The sequence below is a fragment of the Mercenaria mercenaria genome, chromosome 4 (assembly GCF_021730395.1).
Source record: "Mercenaria mercenaria strain notata chromosome 4, MADL_Memer_1, whole genome shotgun sequence".
NCBI classification, from domain to species: Eukaryota; Metazoa; Mollusca; class Bivalvia; order Venerida; family Veneridae; genus Mercenaria; species Mercenaria mercenaria.
Window position 1 is genome coordinate 83,635,644 of NC_069364.1, and position 22,718 is coordinate 83,658,361.

The 22,718-nt window shown below is 34.8% G+C and overlaps 1 long non-coding RNA gene across 1 annotated transcript; it reads right to left on the reverse strand.

The window, feature by feature from the left end:
• Positions 1–402: 402 nt before the first annotated feature.
• Positions 403–21,165, reverse strand: LOC123552327 (uncharacterized). Its single transcript, XR_008370711.1, has 5 exons — positions 20,869–21,165; positions 18,713–19,249; positions 1,755–1,822; positions 1,202–1,302; positions 403–529 (listed from the first exon to the last, which is right to left on the reverse strand). It is a non-coding gene; the product is annotated as an uncharacterized LOC123552327 (long non-coding RNA).
• Positions 21,166–22,718: the final 1,553 nt, after the last annotated feature.

Sequence of the window (22,718 nt, forward strand, 5' to 3'; positions counted from 1 at the left end):
ACACTCATATCACAAAAGCAAATACAAATTGCATTCAATACCAAGGGTTGTTATAATACCCAATATAACGGAATTTTGCGATAGTTCTTCCGTGAAGCTGTCGCATTACTCCCAAAGAAACCGAGGCTGAACATTAGAAACAACAATAACAGCCTTAGACAAATCGCGTAATACTTCAAAAACAACCTTCTCTTTCTGTATTAATTACCTTGCATAACTTCCAAGCTTCCTGCAGCGATGGTCGTAGCTTGATTTTTTGATTGCTCTGTTCTTTGATGATTTCAACTTGTTCTTTCTTCATGAAACAGCAAATTTGTATTCATAGAGTACCATTGATCATCAACGAGCTTAAAAAAAATGTAGACTTGTCATGAACACGTTAAAACCAATTCGTGTGATAAATGGTTTGCATCAGAAGAAACGACGACTTTGAGTTGTCCAAAGTTGGCCGCTAACAGCCAACATCAATTAACTTGTGAATCATGCTACTTCTGGCGTTGAAACCGTATTCTCTTTTCGGACTTCTGCCCTGAAAGAGTTTACACGAATATGCATCTATAACAAAACATCTGATTTATAACAAATATTTAGGTTATTTCTAACTATTCAACATAGATTTTTTAAACATAGGCAATGGGATTAATATCGTTAACGAGCTAATTAAAGATATCCAATTGCAATCTTTCACTAAAATATTTTATATTTAGATTATTTACTTTAAATGTGGAAAATTATCAAAAAAATATATTTAACTCCCTCTAAATAAATTAATTGTGTATGTAGAGCTACATTCATAATTAAATACCATGCAGTAAAATCGATTGTTCAAGTCCTTCCAGTTTTTCAGTGGTAGTACACAGTTGTACTGTGTTCAGTTTATATGTATATAGTCTATACTGTTTTTAACCTAATACATAGTACTGTTAATACAAATAAAGTCTTTATCTATGTTTACATGAATTATATAATAGTTAGTTCATGTTTTCAAGTACGAAATATGTACCTTTAAGTCAAAAGCACCAAACGTGCCATTTTCTTAATAACTTAAACGACTTGACTTTCTGTTGGCTTGTTTTCGTTATGCAACCGCTTTCTTTTAAAATGTTTCTTTTAGACTGACGAGATTGAGATTTTAAGAGAAAAAATATTTGATTACAAAAGTTTTAAGATAGGGAGGTATCTGGCTGATTTAATCACTCACAGGCATCACGTCCAACAGATCATCTTCTTCCCCTTCTTCAGAATCCTTCGTTTTCTTACCTTTAGGATCGTATGTAGCCATCTCTATTATTTTTCCTGTTTCTGCAAATACAAAGTAAAAGCGTGAGATTATATTAGTAGTGCGATGGTCAGTTTTCTAAAGGTTGGCTGAAAGTATTTTTTTCAAGTATAAATACTTTAATATCTCTACCGAGTAGTGGACCCTCAAGTTACTTCAATAGTTGATCCTTGCTATGATTTGATAATACATTGTCAGATTTTGAAATAATTCTAAATATTCGTGTTTGTTTCTATTTTAAACAGAATAAATTTACAAGGACTTTTTTTCAGAAATATTCAGCAAAGTAGTTAAACAAGTTTAAGCTTCTTTAGCTGTGTTGAAACACATTGTAACATTGTATTAGATATAACAAGACACCAATGGGCAAAACCTGCTAACCTGGGACGGACCTTAACATTGTAAGTTTAAAGATTAAATCTTTACAGTTACGTTTTAGGATGTTTTTGTTTAGAAAATGTCTTCAGTATCATACCTGCTTCTTCAAGAACAGATTCGCCGTAAAACCCAGCTCACTCACTCACTCTTCAGGAACCGTCGAATCTGGAAATATATGTGTGATTCTAAAACTGCTAGACTAATGTAAAGCAGCCCATATAGGAAAATAGAAAAAGTTCAAACTCCACAGGTCGCTCAACACGACAAAAATGAAAATGTTGTAGGCTCGGTTTGATTGAGCCTGTTCATGGGCGGTAGTGGAAATGCATGCTACCGTCCACGCCCTCTAGCCCCGGGTTGATCAGAACTCAACATTTACACATGTTACAAGTACAAAAACGAGAAAACAATGGGCAAAATAAAACAAAACGGAATTTAGAAAGGGGATCTGAGGTTACGGAGCCTGCATATCACAGAAACTGTCAAAAGACAAACTTAAAAAGCAGGCACAATATCCAAGGGATGATTATACAATACCCAAAGCTATGAAAGCGGGAATATTGGAACCATCCAGGCTGAAATGGTCAAGCCGAAAAAATAAACAGTACCAATAGCACAACATAAGAGTCGTGCTGAACGATCAGAGAAGAGCGAAATATAACAGCCCTGACTTAAGGTACGGGCCGCCATACGGCACAAACAACTCTTCTGTGATAATAAAATAGACAAAGTAGGAACTCCACAGGTCGTTCAACTCGACAAAAAATGAAAATGTTGCAGGCTCGGTTTTATTGAGTCTGTTCATTTACCCAAAGTTTTCCCAACTGTTAAGGTCATTTCTGCAGTTAGGGAAAAACGATTGATGCAATATTCTATTTGCGATAGAATGGTCCTTTGCGTGTCCACCGTGCATCGCGGTTTAGTATTAAATAAAAAGTCATGATTGTCCAAAAGGAACACCGTACCAAAGAGATGTAGACTACTACTAATGACCTCTAACATGGCCTTGAAAATACATACGTACATTTATTGTACATGTAAAAGTAAATCAGGTAACAACTTTAAAGGCCTAGCTAGATCTTGGCAGTTGACTGCTCACTGTTACAGCAGGGTTTATGCATTTTCAGTGTATGGTTCCATTATACAAGGTAATGCATTAACGGCTATGAAGTTACCTTACTTCTTACTAAAGTGACAGAAGAAAAATTTCATTTTTTTTTCATGTATGTAACACTGCTGTATAAAAAATTGTATATGGCACTTTTTATTTAAAGATTCTCACATATTCAGGATTTGACAATAATAATTAGTTAATGGAAGTTCTATTTCTTTTTTCTTTTGAAAGTTTAGGAATTGTTTATTCCAAATACACAACTTTAGAAATAATTTGTAAATTAATGCTATTTTTCTATATTCAGTGACTTTAAACAATATATTATTCACTAGACTAAAATCACTAATTATATAGATCATAATCAAAAGCAAGTTTGAATGTTGTTCAGGTTAAACGTTTTATAACAACTCTAGCTATTATCTGCTGAGGGGCTCACGGCTGGAAACCGGGGCTCCTTTTGTGCTAATTTACCTCATATTATTTTTTTTTATTTGTTTTGTTGGGTTTCACATCGCGCCGAATTAATATATGTCATACGGCAATTTTCCAGCTTTGATGGTGGAGTAAGACCCCCAGGTGTCCCCGTGCATTATTTTATTACGAGCGGGTACCTATGTAGAACCACCGACCTTCCGTAATCCAGCTGGATGGTTTCCCCACATTAAGAAATCAACGCCCTGGGCGAGGTTCGAACCCGCATCGGTGAGGGAAAAGTAATTCTAAGTCGGCGAACTTAACCACTTGGCCACGGAGTGCCGTCCCCACCCCCTTCTCCTTATGTCATTATCTTTACAGAGGATATTTGTTTGTTCAGGGTAAGATTATGATATCATCTTTCACGAGTGAACACAAGGGGCCGTATTCATAAAGCATCTTAAGTATAAGTATAAGAAATTGATTATTTACTTAAGTATTACTTAGGTTAGAAATTTATTTTACTTAAGTATATTTGTTATTCATAAAACAACTTAATAAGTATTTCTTGTTTTTTATTGTGGACGAAAACATTAAAAAACAACATTAATTTCAGACAGATACAATATGCACAATTATTTTTAAAGTGCTTTTTATGTGAAAACAACACTTTAATCGTACTCACCACGCTATTTTATTTTCTGACTTAAGTCATTTCTTACGTACCTTAAGTTTTAGCTGTTTTATGACTAGAACTTAAGTTTTTACTTAGACTTAAGTTGAAATCACCACAAACTTAAGTAAAATCTTAAACTTAAGTCAAAACTTATACTTAAGATGCTTTATGAATACCAGATGTAATATTTAAAATGTAAGGTATAGTGTTCATGAGTGAAATATATTTTGATCTTATATGCGAAACAAATACATGTTCTTTCTATTTCATGTTTTGACTAAATTTACTCATTTTATAGTTTCTTCATATTTTTCATGTTAAAATACCAGATATATATCACTCTAATATTTCAATAATTCACTAAAAACCATGGTAAAATGTTTAGCAGCAGAGGAGGTTAGAATTGGACTTTTAAGGGGTGGGAAGGGTTTTGGGGCAATGGATCTTAACCTTTAGCCAGCATGTTAGTTAGACTCACGGTGGTGATGCGTGCACCTGATATTGCCATTAAGTGATAAGATATTTTCCGTAAACGTGGTTGATTTTTTTCAACAAGGTTAGTCAAAACCAAAGTAACTATTATATTCTACTATTATACATAAAAAGCAAGCCCGGATCCAGGGGGGCCCGTGCCCCCAACCTTCAGTTGGCTGAGGAGTGACCTATACTCATCAAAGTTGCACCCAGCTATTTTGGCAAAGGAATAACAAAATTCAGACCCAAAATGCACCAGAGGCCACCATAACTATTTTTCAAAATTTTCGAAGGGGAGATCCGGCCCCTACAACATTTTGAGTACCCATCACGTACCTCAAAATTTTGATAAAAAATGCTCCAGAGGCCACCATTTCATACCTATATCCCAAAATGTTTCAGGTGGAGACAACCAATGACACCCCTAAAACGATTGATGAACCCGTTCCTGTACCTCAAAATTAGACAAACAAATGAGCCAGAGACCACCATTCATACCTATATTTCAGAATTTTCCAGGGGGGAGGAACCTCCAGACCCCCCTAAAACGATGTACCCCTCTCGTACCTCAAAATTACACAAGAAAAATAAGAGGCCACCATTCCATACCTATATTTCAATTTTTTCCCCAAAGGGCGATCCCACTATCCCCCTGAAACGCTAGATGTACCTCTCCCGTACCTCAAAATTAGACGAGAGAATACACTAGAGGCCGCCATTTCATACCTATATTTCAAATTTGCATGGAGAAACCCCATGACCCCCACCGCCTAAAACGATGGATGAACCCTTTCCCGTACTTCAAAATTACACAAAAAATGCACAATAGGCCATCATTTCACACCTTTATTTCAGAATTTTCAAGGGAGAAACCAACCTTACCCCATAAAACGATGGATGTACCCACTACTGTACCTCAAAATTAGACAAGAAAATACATCAGAGACACCCATTTTATATATATATCTAGTGCAAAATTTTCAAGGGGGGATCCCCCTCACATGAGCAGAGCGCCCACTCCCCCGTACCTAAATCCATTCGGCACTATGCGCCTCGCCGATTAGGCTTTTGTTCTAAACCGGGATTCTAACTTTTAATAATCAGTTACTACGTATATGCTCTGAAAAGAGTAAAATGAGTCAATCCTAAGTAGAATCTTATAAAATGATGACCTTACCATTTGATAAATGTATTTCTCCCGATATCGTCACCTAATTTCTTGTCATAAAAATTCCGAATCATTCAGTTTAACAGTATTGGTTCTTATGTAAATCCGGAATAATCTTGAAGCTAGTTTTTGCTTGTTTTAGATGGTTGTTATTACCTTGACATAAATATGCTTTTTTTTACCAATAGGAAAACTATAACGAAACTGCGTGTATAGAGATAGATAGCATATTGTACAATCTATATCATAAGCATAACACGTGGGCATTGTTTCCTCGTTGATATCTCATACACCGTACACTATTGGCTGATTTATGGCCGATTTCTCTATCATTGATTTTAATTTTTACAAAGATTTTGTCTTTTTTGTAACTAACTAAAACTGAGTGGTTTACGCACTAACCATATGTATAACAAAGGGCCAAGATGGCCCTAGGTCGCTCACCTGATAAACACACCATAAAAGTGTAAACATGTTTGACATAGTGATTTCATGGAAACAAATATTCTGACCAATTTTCATTAAGATTGGATCAAAAATGTGGTCTTTTAAGTGTAAACAAGCATTTTCTTCAATTTGACCTAGTGACCTAGTTTTTGAGCTAAGATGACCTACATTCGAATCTGATCTAGATTTGATCAAGGCAATCATTCTGACTAAATTTCATCAACCTCGATTAAAAAAATACAGCTTCTATCGCATACAAAACATTTTTCTTTGATATATCCTAGCGACCTAGTTTTTGACCCCAGATGAACCATATTCAAAATTGACCTTTATTTCATCAAGGCAAACATTCTGAGCAAAATTCATAAAGATCAATTGAAAAATACAGCCTCTATCGCATTAACAAGGTTTTTCTTTGATTTGATCTCGTGACCTAGTTTTTGATCCCAGATGACCCATTTTCGAAATTAGCCTAGATTTCATCAAGGTTATCATTCTGACAAAATTTCATGAAGATCAGTTGAAAAATACAGCCTCTATCGCATACACAAGGTTTTTCTTTGATTTGACCTAGTGACCTACTTTTTAACCCCAGATAACCCATTTTCCAACTCGTCCTAGATTTTATCAAGGCAATCATTCTTACCAAAATTCATGAAGATCAGTTGAAAAATACAGCCTCTATCGCATACACAAGCTAAATGTTGACGGACGACAGACGACGGACGCCGGACATCGAGCGATCAGAAAAACTCACCTGAGCATTGCTCAGGTGAGCTAAAAATACGGAGCGAAAACCTGAGTAGAAACACAGTATTTTCAGAGATAATATTTTGCCATAACAATTATAGCAGATTTTGGGATTACTATAATGACAGTATATAGAATACTTGACTGTTTATTTAACAGTGTTAAAGAAAGAAAATTAACAATATCTAAATCACATTTCTTCAATAACCAATCATTATGGAAGCATAGAGCGATCAATATCGTCGAGTTATCTGGTATATGTCTTTACTCCTAGCATTCAAAAATAGTAAAATAATCTGTGTATTATTTATTTTTCCGCTTTCATCAATAATAGTTCACTTAATTTAATTATCATCTGTGTCTACATCGCTTTCCTCAAGGTCTGGCTCTGCAAGCACTTCTTTTGTCGATTGACTTGTTGGAAGAGACTTGAAATAATCATGAAACTCGCTGGGAATAATTCCTTTTTTTGCAAATGCTTAAGAGGTCTTTCTTTTTAGCGACTGATATTGGAAGCTTGCTCTTATAAGGCTTCGGTAGTGGGTCTTTGACTGGTAGTTGACTATCTTTTGTGAGTTGTATCCTCTCAAAATCCTTATCAGTCATACCATATTTGAAGTAACAAGCCTGTGAATTGTTTTTTTTTTGTAAACCTGATCTACTTCATTTCCGTCCAGTTTACTTTCACTCCACTGTCAGAATGTTTGATCTTGATGTTGTTTGCTTTAAGTTGTTTGTAATTAATAAAGTCTCCATATTTTACTGGCACAACAGTGTACGGCTTGTAACGTCTGGCCATGGTTATCACAGTGTCAAACTGGCTTGGAATGTTTATCTGAGTATCTTATTTTTAGCAAACTCGATTGCAGCATGCATACTGTCACATTCCATATGAGAGTAGCCAGATTCAAGGAATTTGTGATCTATCTGTTTAATATTCTCGATTGTGTTTACCGCATACAGCAGACTGGGTGCCATAATTTGATTTCAGTTTTGTCCTGTACATGCATCCGAATATAATACTACAGTTTCAAATGATTGTGGTAGAGATTGTAGATAAAGGTATACACTCGTCGAAATCTCACAGGAACCCCTCCTCCCATTAACCTCTGACCACACATAACATGATCCGTTGCCGTTTCTCAAACTGTAAACTGATAGATTATAGCAACACAACTTCCTCATGTAGTACATTACACTGACTAAACTACAGGGGGTGTACAGCACCGATTGTAGATCAAAGGTACATGTGTGTATCTTACCGTCTTGCTTGGCTAAGTTTTTGCCTTTTTCCTTTTCTTCCCGAGCTGTTATTTTACACTGCTGGTGTTTTTCGAACTCTTCTTTCATTTTATCTGTTAACACACCATCTTTTTCAGCTACATGGTATTTTGCGCACAAATTGCATTGATCTTTTAGGAACATGAAACGAGAGATTAAACTCCTCATTAAATATTCGTCTGTACATTGACAGTTTCACTGGTGTTTGTTCCTTTTGGTGGCATGACGCTGTATACAGATCATACATTTTTTTAATCATTAAGTTTGATTCAAGATATTTGCGCTTCGCCTCTTTTCTGATATAATGCGAGGCTACAGTAGGAAAAGACCCAATATGCTGTATGACACTGCCTAAACTTTCATCTGTTGCTTTTTAAGCTGATGGGTATTTTCCTCGTCGTTCATTTCCCTCAAAATGACCAGCAACTTTATTAGCTAGTGCATGTACTACATATGCTTCGCCAACATCTAGAGTTTTTAGAAAAAAAAAACTTTTTGCAGACTCGAATGTTAATTCCATTGATTTCAAATAAATAATGTCTTGCTATTTGTTTCTTCTTGATAACAGTTTGCCCACTTTCATCAAAAAATGATTTGGTTTCTTTCTCTTGAACTCTGGCACAGATGAAATCTTTTTGTATTTCATATGATCCCATAGCCCAATATGTTTCAAATATGCTCATTCTCTCCTCATCGGTACATTTTTTTGTTGCACTTGTATCTACAGTGTGAACAGTCACAATCCTTCATTGTTTTCTTAGAAACATGTTTTCTAGTTGCTTATATATAATCTTTGCCACTCAACTTTAGTGACTTGCGTATGTTTCGTTTCCAATTTTCAGGGGTAGCTTTACGTTTTCGAAATGTTTTTTTCCTGATTGGTTTGATAAGCTTTCTTTCTTTGAGTACACATATCTCGTTGCGTGGAGCATGTTGCTTCTGGTGATGTTGGCGTTGTAATAAATATTTCATCCGGGCTGTTATTTTGCGCATCAGAGCAGTTACTGCATTCATTGTCCATGCAAACGGTAGACTTTCTTGTTTTTCGCATGCATCATAGTGTTCAAGAACATTTGGTACTGATATGTAGGCAAGACATATTTCGTCTGTGTTTGAACTTGATGCAATATTTAGTGAAGGTTGTATTTTAATCATTTGCTGGTCAACTTTGCTTGTGTATATTATCAATGTGAAACCAAACATGTTGGCAAGAGCAAGTGGAAGAAAGTCAGCTACTTTACTGGACCAATATCCTTCTTGTTTCAGGTGCTCGATTTCTGTTAAATACATCATAATGAATGATTCCTCATCTTCTGGATTAAATGAGTTTAAGAGGAATCCCATATATTCCTCGGCATGCTCTTCAAGATGATTGCATAAAGACTGACGCAATTCAAGACTTGTTCCACTTATTTTACCCGAGAATAAAACTGCATCAAAAAAGCAGTTGCCGTGACGCAAGATCTTTCGTCTCTTCAATCCATTGCATTTCAAAACTTGGTCTACCCTTCCTTCGTTTGCTTTTATAATGGCATTCTGCACTAATGATTGAACCATATTGATATCTTTCACATTCTGTATTTTTTTGTTGTTGTCATTTTTTCGTTTCTTTGCTTGTGTAAATGATTCCTTGATAGTTTGCATGAAATCAATGTTTTTTCGAGTTTTATCAGATACATCAGAGTAGAACTCCGTGTCTGTAGAGTTTAAGTCTTTTTATACTGGAACGTATGTTTCGTCGTTATCACTGGTACCACACATTTTTGCTTGTTTCTGTGCATAGACACTAAGGGGAATATTGTCGTCTGTACCAGAAGATACGTATTTCAGTTACTTTCTTGTTTGCCTCATTTTTCGTCGATATTTTCTTGTACTTTTCATACTGTCGTTATTTTGTTAACTGATATTTTCCTTTGTCAACTCACTATAACATGTAACATTCTGACTTTCATTTATATCATTGTTAATCAATATGTTACCATGAACAGTACTGTATTTATTGCTGGTATTTACAGGTGCAAAATCAGTGCCACAAACAATACTTTGACCGTCATTAACATTACTGTCACTCACTACCTTCTTTTCCTTATTTATGTTTGAATTTCCTGGTATTATTCCATTGTCACAGGCGTTATTTTGAAAGTTTTCAATGTTACTGTCCATCACTGTATTACATTGCACTGCATCATCATTATTGCTTATATTTCCTGGTGTTATTTCATTGTAGCATGCACTATTTTGACCGTCTTCAATGTTACTGTCCATCACTAAGTTACAGTGCACTGCGTCACCATTATCACTTGTATTTCCTGGTGTCAATGCATTGTAACATACACTTTGATCGTCTTCAACATTAGTGTCAATCACTTTGTTACTTGGCACTGTGTCACATGTTTTTATTTCCTGGTGTTATTTCATTGTAACATGCACTATTTTGACCGTCTTCAACATTACTGTCCATCCCTGCGTTATTTTGAACTGCACCATATTTCCTGATGTTATTTCATTGTAACATGCTCTATTTTGACCGTCGACAACATTACTGTCCTTCTCTATGTTACTTTGCACTGCATCATCATTATTGCTTGTATGTATTTCCTGGTGTTATTTTATTGTAACTTGAACTGTTTTGGTTTTCAAAGCTACTGTCTATCATTATATTACGTCGTATTGCGTCATTTCTATAGCTTGTATTTTCAGGTAGTACTTCTCTATCATACGCACTATTTTCACTGTCGTTAACGTTACTGTCCATCACTATGTTACATTGCACCGTTTCATTATCATTACTTGTAATCATTGTTGTTATTTCATTTTCCCGAGCACCATTATAACCCTTGTCAAAGTTATTATACATCACTATGTTGTGTCGCTTATAACTTGTATTTTCAGGTAATATACAGTTGTCACAAGCATCATTTCCACCATCTTTGATTTCAACCTTTACTGTTATTGCTACGTTTTCACCGCTATATTGCTGACTTTCTACAGCTGAATTTCCGCCTTCTGTGTTACAAAACTCAGTCTGGCACCTTTGACTGTGTGTGTATTCGTTTTCTAGTTCCATCACATCTTCTATCGGTTGTCCTTCATTTGAAGAATCAGACCACATCTATGAAAATTATAAGATTCTCAAATGTTACATTTATTACATAAGGAGTGTTCTGTTTAAGCGTTACACTGAACAAAATATAATTTGTTTTTTATAAACAAAATATAAAACAAGATATTTATATTGGATTTTTAGAAGTTATTACCCTAAAACTGTCTATCAATTTACTATAAATAATATTGAATATAGTCTAAATTTGTCTGAAATAAAATATTCTTACCTTGACTAGTTTGCAGAAAACCAGTTACAGTTAAAAAAGCAATTATAAAGCCGACATTAACCTTCTCCAAACTGAAAATGGGAGCATTACACTGCAAATTGAAATTCTATATATTAAATTGTTTCTGTAACCTTACTTGATGCTAAATTTTGATAAATGGTTGGAGCAAAACTGTCATTTCTGTTTATACAAGAGTTGTGCTGACATTTAAGCAATTTAATCGAAAATCTGTCAGTGCAAAAACCCGGCAGTTTTAAATAGTTGGTTTCTGCACCAACTGCTTGTTAACTTATCACTGACGTGTTGCATTGCAAATTTTCATGCTTTGTTTTTGCTCCAAAATCATACACAATGGCACTCCATATTGTTCCAGCAAAAAGCTCGTATTTCTAAAAACGTGGTTTTTGCTCTAGTAAATGAGTTAAGTTTAGAAGAAATTGTTCATGCAAAGTGATAGTATTTTGAAATACGTGCTTATTGCTGATTTGTTTTACTATATATGCATGGAAGTGTAGGAAGTATATGAAGATACGAGGTTATGATCTCGGAAAATCTCTAGAAAATCAATACTTGGTTTGGTCACAAATCAATGTCTCAAAAAACGACATTTCCTATAGGTCTAAAAATTTGTGACGATGTGCAAATGACCAAAATACATGTATATATGTAAAACAAGAGCTCACCTAAGAAACACACCATAACAGTGTAAAACATGTTTGACCTAGTGATTTAATGGAAACAAATATTCTGACCAATTTTTATTGAGATTGGACCAAACAATTGGTCTCTTGCGATAAAACAAGCATTTTCTTAGATATGACCTAGTTTTTGAACCTAGATTTTATCAAGGCAATCATTCTGACCAAAATTCATGAAGATCAATTGAAAATACAGCCTCTATCACATACACAAGTTTTTTCTTTGATTTGACCAAGTGACCTAGTTTTTGATCTCACATGACCCATATTCAAATTCGACCTAGATTTCATTACGGCAATCATCCTGACCAAATTTCATAAAAATCAATTGAAAAAAACAGTCTCTATCGCATACACAAGATTTTTCTTTAATTTGGCCTAGTTACCTAGTTTTTGACCTCAGATAACCCATATTCAAACTCGATCTAGATTTCATCAAGGCAATCACTCTGACCAAATTTCATGAAGATCAATTGAAAACTACATCCTCTATTGCATACACAATGTTTTTCTTCAATTTGACCTAGTGACCTAGTTTTTGACCCCAGATGACCCATTTTCGAACTTGGCCTAGATTTTTTCAAGGTAATCATTCTGGCTAAATTTCATGAAGATCAATTGAAAAATTAAGCCCCTATCGCATACACAAGGTTTTTCTTTGATTTGACCTAGTGACCTAGTTTTTGACCCGAGATGACCCATTTTCGAACTCGGCCTAGATTTTATCAAGATTATCATTCTGACCAATATTCATGAAGAATAATTGAAAAATACAGCCTCTATCGCATACAAAAGGTTTTTCTTTGATTTGACCTAGTGACCTAGGTTCTGATCCGAGAGAACCCATTTTCGAACTCAGCCTAGATTTCAACAAGGCAATCATTCTGACCAATATTCATGAAGATCAAATAAAAAATGCAGCCTCTATCGCATACACAAGGTTTTTCTTTGATTTGATCTAGTGACCTAGTTTTTGACCCGACATGACCCATTTTCAAACTCGGCCTAGATTTCATCAAGGCAATCATTCTGACCAATATTCATGAAGATCAATTGAAAAATACAGTCTCTATCGCATACACAAGGTTTTTCTTTGATTTGACCTAGTGACCTAGTTTTTGACCCGAGATGACCAATTTTTGAACTTGGCCTAGATTTCATCAAGGTTATCATTCTGACCAATATTCATGAAGATTAATTGAAAAATACAGCCTCTATCGCATACACAAGCTAAATGTTAACAGACGACGGACTACAGACAGACAGACAGACAGACGACGGACGCCGGACATCGAGTGATCAGAAAAACTCACCTGAGCACTGCTCAGGTGAGCTAAAAAGTCATTTTACCAAGCATGTGTAGATACTAGTTTTTGCTGTAACCCGGCGAATTAATGTGTTTAGCACATATAAAATAATATTTCTCATTAATTCATGAAAGACAGTGATTTATATTCCATAAAAGATGTCACTGTGCAAGTATTTTATCGATGGTATTAAATTTATACCTATTTTACGTTTTCACTAGTCTTACGCCAACCTGACCTTTGAATACTATCAAGTAATGTGTGTTGCCATTTATAAAATGATATTTCTCATCAATTTATGAAAGATAATGTCTTGTATTCCATTTAAGATGTCATTGTGCAAGTATTTTATAGCTGGTATTAAATCTATACATACATTACGCTTCTACCAGTCTTACGGGGCATCATTACGCCGCCCTGAGCTTTGAATGCTATCTAGATAATATGTTTTACCTTTTATACAAAAATCTTCTCAATTTATGATAGAAAATGTTTCATATGCACTCTTCAAGTATTTCAGTTCTGGTATTAAATTTATATATACATTACGCCCCATTTTGCGCCATTACGCATCATTTTGCTACATTACTGCACATTACTGTATTAAGGCAGACCCTACAAGAAACATTTGTCGTGTGTTCGTGTCGGCGGGTCGAAGTAACGAAAGGTCGAAAACAGCTCAGTTGTCGTGTGTTCGCCTTCCGCCTTTCAAGGCGAATACACGAATGATAAGGTGGCCATTTTATTACGTATTTTAGCTCAGAATTTACGCATGTGACACTTGTCAAAGCAAATACACAGTAGGCCTACCTGTTTATCAAAAGTAATGTTCTATTCTTCTATAGCAGTGAAATTCAGTAGTAATTACTTACCTTGCTGACAAAAATCAATCACGTATTCGGAAAATATCTCATCAAATGCACGCATCCTCAACATGAGACTGCGAATTTCAGCAAAAATACTTGGAAGTAAAACCTATATAGACTCTGTATTGCTAGACAGATCAGTGACTAATCATCAGGCGCGTAGCTGAGCTGACGCACGTGTGTACATTTTATTTTCTGAAGTGAAACTACGAAAAAGTGTTGTTTTTCTTCTAAAGATGCAATTAAAAGTTGGACTTAAGGGGGATTCAGAGTAAACAGACTTATTCTGATTGTCTCGTCAGTAAGAATAATTACCGAACCATTACAAAAAACATTACCCTTTGTTAGTGTCAAAAGGAGGTAGTTAATACGCGGTGTCAAAAATGAATTATTCCCATTTATTTTATGCTCTACTGTGAAATACTGAAATTTATCAGTGAAATAAAATTGATATTTTCACTGAAAATATCACTTTTATTTTTCACTGACCAGTACGAAACTACATTTCAATGCGAAATGATATGAATTATTAATGATAGGAATTTTCTTGCAAAATATTCTTCAGTAAAGGTAAAGATGCATAAACATAATAAAAGGATCATAAATATTTACAGTTGTAAAAGAAATCAGGAAACGTAATAGAACTATTTATAGTTTTTTCTACAAAGACATCCTGACGTCACGACATTATGACGTTTTGATGCGATGCACGTGACGTTGCGCGGAGAAACTGAATACAGTTTGGTTAAAACATTGAAAATGTATAAAATAAATAGAAAATTTGTTTGTTTCAGTGCAAGATCGAAATATATTTTACTCGTGAACACCATAATGCATGGGCGTAGGAGCAAGTTTAACTTGGGGGAGGGGGGGGGGGGAAACCTTTTCGACCGGCGGTTTGTGTGGGGGGGGGGGGGGGGGGGGGGGGGGGGGTTAGCGGCAAGGTATCCTCAGTACATTATTCGTGACAAAGCCTCAAAGCATTGTACAGGGATTAATTGGGCCATAGGCCTCTCAAACCTTTATGTTTTAGCAATCATTGAGTTATTCTGATGATACACATACGACTAGGCACTGAACTGTCCTAATCAGTCTAATCAGTCATATTATGTATTGTTCTAATTAAGTGTGCCATTTTTTTACATTCTTCTGTTGAAGCCCTGGACATACAATCAATTAGCACTGCATTTGTCTAATTGTGGTATAAAGTTGTGGAAATATCATTTCCCTTGAATGAACAATGAAAAACAAAAAAAATACATAACGTTTACAGGGGTTACTAGAGCCCGAAAATTGCAGAGTCACCGGAACTTAGGGCCTCAAAATTTTTGAGGGTCATTTAAAATACAGGAGTGCGCTGTCCAACGTCCATAGAAGACTATGTTTTATTCAGATCATAGGGAAGAAATCTTACTAAGAAAACATAAAAAGACATTATATGAGCATAAGTAAATGTCAGTTTAGGTCATTATATCTCAATATTGGTAAATATACTTTTTCAATTTCTGTCTCTTTTGTATTAATTTTCTCTCATGTTCCATCTAAATTTTTAATTATAATACAGCTGCTAATCTCTATAAATGATTACACAAAATGTACAATCGATACTGGTATATTTAGAATGTCTCGAATGTCGTTTTTTGCTCGTTTACGAAAACAAGCTAAGTCAGCCGATAAGTTCCTCAATATAATGATTGATATTATAATTAAAAACGCATTGAAAGTCAAGTTTTTTAAGGAAGTTTTGGAAATATGATATGAATCTGGGGGTAATTAGACCGTGAACGGACATTTCTAAACTTATTTTTGCTTTCAAAATTCATCAAAATTTGTGAAGTTTCTTGTTGAAATTACGATATGATCACTAAACAATGGTCTAATTTAAAGTTGGCATGAAAAAACCTTGCAGGGCACCTTTCACATGCTCGGTAATCAGCTGCTTACGATAATTTAATAATTGGCGCCTTTTTTGACAGTACACATGATTCGCTTTATCAAATAATCTCAACACTTCATTGATTCTTGTTACCTATGTGCACTCGCCGTGACGTAACTTGCTGATAAAAAACTCAGCGAGGCATGTCTACAGGAGAAAGGGCGGGATTTAGCAGAGATCAAAGGCAGAAAGGCAGGAGGGCATGACCGCGAGTGTTTATTTTGAATACACGTGTCTATCGTGGAAATAGTTTTACTGCAGGAAATTAATGCTAAGAGAAAGGATTATCAAAGGAAAATGCCCCCGGGTCCCGAAGGACGCACAGGCAAGTATTCTGCCGGGTCCTTTGAGCGTCTTTTGAAAATCTCCCGGGTCTGGACCCGGGGTCCCGGGTCAAATGGAACCCCTGCGTTTACATGCGTAAACAGGCTTAATAGTTAGGCCTACATTGATTTTGCAGACGCTCAAACCGGAACTGTAGTGATTGCGCTCAATGATATATTATTTTTATAAAATGTAAACGATTCTTGGCGTGGCGCGTACAGATTTCAGTACTCACACTAGGGAAAGAGACATGTTTAGTCAGAATACAAGGGAAGGCAAAATGCAGATCAGAAATCACATTGAAAAGAATTATATGATGCTAAGTAAATGTTATATAAGACTGCAATTTATATCTCTTTTCCAAAATATTCGGGGGGCCAAACTATACTTTGGCCCCCCCTCTCCTAGCTTTGGGGGGCCTGGCCCCCGCTGCCCCCCCCCCCCCCGCCCCCTGCTCCTACGCCTATGTAATGTACATTTTCTCTCGTGGCTTCGCCACTCGTGAAAATATTGCATTATAATATTCACTCGGTGAAATTTATTTCGACCTTACACTAAAACAAGCAAATATCCTCTATTTATTTAGAATCTACATTGTCGGAATTTTTTTTTTAAAAAAAAATTGCTTCGTCTGTTAACCTTAAAGGGTCTTCAATATAATTAGTATTTATTCATCAACTTAACAACCATAAATGTAACAGACAGTCAAAGCCAAAATGATTTTTAGGTCGAGACCACGAAGCGGGTTCAATTTATTATAAACGAATTCTGGAGACTGCAAGAATATCAGTAATGACAGTTTTTTTTCGCTGAACAGAACAGAACATTTCTTTTATTTTACCTAGGCAGTTTTCTATACAATAAGGGGAATATAAGTATATAACACAATGTTGATATAAAACAAACATTTGAATGATTCCGGTACAGGAAAAAATACAAATGTAGCATGTAACAACAATTTCAACGTTGAGTAAAATAAACAAACACTCAGTTTTACTGATGGTGAGCAGGGATACATTTACTATTAGCCTGTCTAAAATGTGCACTTTTTATACAGAATGTGTAATGTCTAGTACCATTGAGAAATAATTACAATGTAGTTTAAAGACTTCTGTTTGCGAAAACATTTCCCCGATCTATCACTCGAAAATCATTAACCGTATTTTGAAAATACTGTTGCTATAGTCCGTGTATGATAACTTCGGAGTGACGTCACGTTTGTTTATGTTTTCTGGACTTTTAGAACTAACAAAATAGGTAAAGCAGCTTACATAAACAATAATGTTAGGTATATTTTATTGCAACAGGTCAGTCAGTTCCGGTAGTTCAGTGGTTAAGCATTAGTCTTTGAAATATCGAATATTGCGGGCCGTGGGTTCTAATCGAGGAGAATGTTGTTGTTGGGGTTTTTTTTTGTTGTTTCTCTTTCAGGGTAACAACCATAATCATTCATTTCTCCTGGAATATATTTTTATTTATTTAGATAGAAATGTTATTGAATTCATTTCTGTTCAAAGGGGACCAAGCATCAGCTCTATGTAAACACATCGTATTATGAATGCATAGTCACGGAAACACTCGGAAATTCCGTGCAGGTTAAATTTCTCTCTGGTATATTGCCAGTATTAGTGTAGTCAAGATGTCCGAGGTGTCCACGTATTTTTGCAAAGAGAAACACTGTTCAGTATAAGAATGATGCTTAATGCATACTACAAAATATTCTGGAGGTTATTTCAAGCATCATCATTTTTTCATATTTTAGTTCGTTATTGTATACCATAGTGCTGTATTACTGCATTTTGAATATTTTCAATTGTCTTTGAAAAAAAGTATTTGTAATTAAAACATAGATAAAGGATTTAAAAAAAGTATAAATCACGGTGGGATTCGAACCAACGCGACAACGGAAATATAAAAGAATCGCACATGTAAGGCTAACTCTCTACGACCGGTACTAATCTTCTACTTTAAAGTAAGCGTTTCAGTTAGTAGTATAATATAAAAGTGTTTACTTAGATAAATGATAATTATCGATTACCCTCCTGACTTGGACTCGTCAAAATAGTCACTCTGAAGTTATCAGACACGGACTGTATATATAGCTAAAACAATTCCAGGGGGGGAGCATGCCCCCAGAACCCCCCCCCCCCCTCCCCACTCCACACACCCATCCATGGTGCATATTTCGGTTCAGCTGCGCCCCCGATTATCAGCCAAAATGATCAGAGAATACGTGTGCATTAATATCAAGATAAAACATACTCTTACCTGTGTAAAAATAGCTATACAATCCTTAGTCTGTAAACAATTTCTTCTCACTGACATTACTACTCGTTTAAATGGGTTAACACGGTCGATGTATTATAAAATAGACAGTCCCGGTTTATAGGTTGGTCAGGGCTAAGGATATGTATTGTATTTTGCCATCGAAATATTTCTATAAAATGCTTCTTGTCCTTCAGTTTGGAACCGTCCATGTTTACAAACACGTTTGTTTATTTTATGGACTGTACTAAAAAAACTAATAAACTTTGATAATGTGGCAGTTGAGTACAATAAGTCCAGGGATGTTCAAAGATAATCCGTCATAGTTCTATTGCAAAGCTTATATTGGATTTGCAGTCCATAAAATGAACAAACGTGTTTGTAAACATAGACGGACCCAAACGGAAGGGGAAGAAGCCCTTTATAGAAATATTTGGACAGTAAAATACAATACATATCGTAGCCCTGACCAACCTATAAACCGGGCCAGTCTATTTTATAAGTACATCAACACGGTTGACCCATTTAAACGAGCTGTACCTGTATTGGAAAATAAACAGCGTCGATTGGTTGCATGTGATCACATTTCGTATTTACATATTGGTAAGGATTTAAAAAAGCTTAATATTTATAAAATATTGATCTTAACTGTCGTTTTTTTTTCAGAATTTAATTATTTTAAAAACCGTCGAAAAATTCGTTTTCACACTGGGGACGTATTCATTTTAAAATAAGCTTACTACTAGCGTGTGTCAATTTTCCTTCTTTCTTCTTTCAATATAAAATACCTTTGGAGGGTCATGTACTTCAAACCTGGATAAAAGTTGTACTCAAAGGGGCAGAAATAAACGAACTTGAGATTGTAGCAGCTAAAACATTAACTTACACGAAATACAATAAATTGTTACGGTTCAACTAATTTGAATTTATCCTGGTAACAAGGTATATTTATTTCAATTAATGAAAAAGTTAGATCTTGATTAACTAACTTCAGTTGTCTTACAAAGTGATAAGTAAGAAATTAAATACAGTTTCAAAAATTAAATAAAGAATAAAATAAAACATATTGGTCAGGGAATCGAACTAACGACGAAAATGTACGAAACGGAGCACGTATCCACTTGGCCAGCGAGGAAATAGAATTCGCATTGGAAACGTATATATATATGGACTTGAAGTTGGTCAATCACATTTTAGCAACATTGATGAATTTTTTCTGTTTTCATATATTCTGTTATAGATTTATTTAAGGAACAATATTGGAAATGTATATTTAAATTTAATAAAATCTGAAATACTGTTGAAAAACGACAAACAAAAAATAACAAAATCAGGACAGGTTTGTCTCGTGTTGAAAAAGGGATTGCTCTACTTTAATAGTGTATATAATGTGATTTAACGTTAAGCAAAAACTAATGATGATCTTGTTTTATTTACTATTTGAACGCATATATTTTGTATGAAAAGAGTCGAATATGACTATGAAAGGTGCAACAATAACTGGTGCAGTGAGATTAAGGTTATAATGACCTCTCTCGATCTCTTGAATGTTTACAATAGCAAAGAAATAATTGACCTTCGGGTGGCAGAACAGAGACTGATTGATCTATATAGCCGTCAGTGGAAAAACACCGTCGGAAATACCCCCAAGTCGAGAACTTATAAACAGTTAAAAGATGTATTCAAAACTGGAGACTTATGTTAAGTTAAATGTGTCAAAATATGAACGATCAATTGTCGCACAATTCAGATGTGGAATACTCCCACTTCGTATTAAGACAGGAAGGTATACAGGTGAAGCCATCAATGACAGACTTTGCAAATTTTGTTCAAGCAATAGTGAGAAAATGTGCAAAATATCTTGTTCAAGCATACTTGCATAGACGTAAATCTATTTATTTAAATGTATAAATGATCCCGTAGGATTTTAATGTATGATTTACCACTACATAATCTTAGTTTAAGTGTTTATGACAAATCCGAAGTACGCACTGCGAATTATAGCAAAAATACTTTGATGTAAAAATTATTATTCAGGTCCAAAACATTATCAACCACCTGAATATCAGCAAATGAACAGAAACTACAATTTGTTGGGTACATGGCTGAAATCTTCGATATACATATGCATTGATATCAGGATAAAAATATACTCTTACCTGTGTAATAGCTATAATACAATCCTTATGTCTACCACTATCGGTCAATGTTTAAGTTTAATTACGGCCAACCAGCCTTTTCAAACGCAATGGAGCAAAGAAATGCCCCGTGTAGTCTAGACAATCTTTCTACACCACATTCCTAAACTTTATCAGTTTCAGTTTATTGTTCACTCTTCACAGAATACATGTGATTTAAGGTACATATAATAAGCAAGTATGTATAATACACATTTGTGATACAAAAGTATTAAGTAGTGTAACTAAACAAATAAATATCTGTCAGTAAACTATAGGTAGCATTTATTTTCAATATGAATATACACATGTATATTTTAAGATTTTAAAGGTTATAAATTGCCAGGTGGGTTTTTAACGGTTTTCAAAACAGTTGATATGAATCGACTCAAATTGGTCAGTTTTTTAACATCATTCTCAGTCATGATAGTCTTTAATGAGGTTACATTAACAGGTACCCTTCTTATAAAAGATAAAAAACGTGTTCTATCATCACGAAAATAGGTACAGTTAAATCATAGCATGCGTTAAGGTAGCTGGGTACGTTTTTTTTCTCAATAAAATAGGTACATGTATATCAAAGATGTCACATTACAAATTTATAATAAAAATGAAAAAAGAGTTACAAAACAGCATACTGACTGTTTATCAGAAAGCTATTTATGTTACTTCTTATTTTTAAGTCACAGTTTATAAAACAAGTTAATTTGCTCAAGGTTTGCACATTCTTTGATGAAAACAATTCAACAAGTTTAAATACACTAGGACGATCAAAATAATATTGATCAATATATCGTTTTCGAACATTTTTATACTTTTTACATTTCAGAATGAAGTGAAACTCATCCTCAATATCATTTGTTCCACAAATGTCACAACGTCTTTCACTTCTTTCAAGTCTATTTTGGCCATATCTCCCAGTTTCAATGCGCAGTTTATGTGCAGACTGTCTAAACTTGGTCAGCAAATGTCTATACCTCTTATTTGTCACCGTATTAAGGTATTCCTCGTATTCAAAGTCTTGCTTCACATTTTTGTAAACAAATAATACACTATTGTTAATTGAACTACTGTTCCAGTTTTGTACAAAAGTATCTATCAACCGTTGCTTAAAATATGGTATAAAAGTGTTCACATTTATGTTTACAAGGTTTTACATTTTGAGCCCAGTTTTGTTTCTCATCATTTAACGTTAGTGCATATATTGTTTTATTACACAATTTTTCGTGTTAAGAACCTTAAACCAATATTTAATGGTTCTAATAAAACGGCTTATATGTATAATGGGAAACGGGCAGGTTCACTGTATACTCCGGTGTTACATGTAGAAATTTTAACATTAAGAACACGTTTACAAAATTTCAAGTGTATTCTCCCAATTTCTTAACACTTTATATAACCCCATACTTCTGCCGAATAATTAAGAATGGACACACAAAATGAATCAAAAAGACCACACATGGTTTTAGGTGTAAAATCAAAGTTGGTATTGAATAATAAAGTGTTCATTGCTTTAAGCGATTTACCTACTAACATTTGCGTATTTAAATCAAAACGCCCGTTTGAGTTAAAAGCTGTGCCAAGATAATCAAAGTTGTCAACGACTTCTAATTGATCTCCGTTATAATGTCCATTGTTCTTTTCTTTTCAGTCTACCCCGCCGTCTAAATACCATCACTTTAGTTTTGTCAGTGTTCACCTTTAATCCCCATCGTTCATAATATAATGTGTAGAGCTCATAGAAACTTTGCCGAAGGTCTTCTATAGAATCAGACATCAAAACCATGAAAAAGACGTTTACCACTATTCAAACTATGCTCAATTAGCCCGTG